The following is a 2017-nucleotide window of genomic DNA, read 5'->3' on the forward strand; positions in this document are numbered from 1 at the left end:
ATGATCTAAAGAAAAGAATCTTTTAGTAAATTTTGAAGTAAAGCTGTTTCTTTACTCTCAATACAATATAATCTCAATTATCAATACTGATACAACAGTCAGTTGTTGTGTATCACAATATACTGATTTTGGTTAAGATGATGAATTTGTTACTTAACAAACAGTTGTGAGTTGTAAGTTGTAGATAATACTATTCATGCCAATACAGAATTGTGAATTTTAGTCACGATGACCATTTAAACATAAAGAAGTTTAATTAAACCTAACGAATGAGTATCCTTGGGATAATTCATAAAACTAACAGAATAATAAAGAATAATTTAAAGCAACATGATTAGTATATTCAAATTTGTCGATAAAGTTCCTTCAACTTTGAACACAGAAAAAAAGACAACACATTTCTATCAATTTAATCTTTGTTTCTTCTCAGATTATTGTTTAGTATTATCGTGAATGATTAAGAAATAGAGTGAATTGATTAATAATGAGATTTTTCAAGCTGTTAGACAGTCAATTTACATATAATTTAGTCTAATTTTGAATGGCTTGTTATTAATGATTTAAATCGTCTGATTTTCAGCTGAAACAATTTATTTATTTTTTTATGGGTAATAAATTCGAAAGGGGGTTTTGTGGAGATTTTAGTAACTTTTATATAGTTGAAATCATTAGTCAATTGAAGTTAGACTATCATGGAAAACACGGAAGCACTGGACGCCCGTTTCGTCCTATTGTGGGACTTCTCAGTAGTGTGCATCCACGATCTCGCCTCACTAGATTCGAACCCAGGACCTATCAGTCTCGCGCGCGAGCTCAAGACTGATAGACCACTGAGCCGGCATCTAACGGTGTTAACGTCCAACTTCAACCGATCCACGAAATTGAGCGACACATCCAACATTGTCTTCAGTGAGTTACTATTTCACAACAGAAGAAACGCCGTCTAGTGCTTCCAGGTTTTCCATGGTGGTCTAGCTTCAATTGACTCATGATTTCAACTGTAAAATGAATTCAAAGACAAGTTACATTATATGTAACCAGCTACTTCCCCAAAAATAAAAGTATAAACAACTTTTATAAATAAGTATATATATATATATATATATATATAAATTTAAAGAAATTACAATTCATACCTGGTTGTTCGTTGACAATAGCCACAACATTTTTAAAGACACTATGACAAATATTCAGAATATCGGTTTTTTCAATTTTATGATATTCTGTTGGCTAATAATTTAAAGAAATAGAAAACAATGACACAGTAATGATTTAATATGAAAATGACTTGGCAAATAGTTATTTATATCCATTTAAAATAAGTTCCAATTTAATAATGATAATAATAATAAATATGTGTAACCATCATTTTCATCAAGAAAATAGTAACTGTTTATAATTCGATAACAAAGGAATTAACTTCACCCCATTGCACAAGCAAGTGGCTTGTGCTGAGTGGATAACGCGATGGCGTTTGAAGCGACAGGTACTGGGTTCGAGTCCCAGAATGAACATCAACTCTGAGATGCAGGTGCATCCAGCTGACGAGTTTCAAATAGGTCGAAACGCGCGTCCTGGATTACACTGCTAGCCACTATCCATCTTTGCTTATAAATGAATTAACTGTTATTTAATAAGTGTATAAATCTCTTAATAAGTAATCTTAACCTAACATTAAGCAGTTGTCTAGCTTTCTCTTAGTTACTTAAATGTTCTATAATTACTGTCAATTTTTTGTAATGAAAAACTTATTGAAACCAAATAAATCGTTTAACGAAATATTCAAATAGATATTGAAAATATGTTCACAAGTATATATATATATATATATAATCAGAAGGGGGTTCTTTGTGATTTCAGTAATCTTATGGTTGAAATCATGAGTCAATTGAAGCTAGACCACCATGGAAAACCTGGAAGCACTAGACGGCCGTTTTGTCCTATTTTAGGACTCCTCAGAAGTACACATCTACGATCCCGCCTCTTGAGATTCGAACCCAGCACCTATCAGGACGAA

At 32.1% G+C, this 2017-nt stretch overlaps 1 non-coding gene across 1 annotated transcript; it reads left to right on the forward strand.

Annotated features, from left to right (window-relative positions):
* Window positions 1-1444: 1444 nt before the first annotated feature.
* Window positions 1445-1513, forward strand: Smp_tRNA_00373_Pseudo_TTG.1.1. The gene has a single exon. It is a non-coding gene (tRNA).
* The last annotated feature ends 504 nt before the right edge of the window (window positions 1514-2017 follow it).

This window comes from Schistosoma mansoni (genome assembly GCF_000237925.1).
Source record: "Schistosoma mansoni, WGS project CABG00000000 data, chromosome 1 unplaced supercontig 0010, strain Puerto Rico, whole genome shotgun sequence".
Lineage (NCBI taxonomy): Eukaryota > Metazoa > Platyhelminthes > Trematoda > Strigeidida > Schistosomatidae > Schistosoma > Schistosoma mansoni.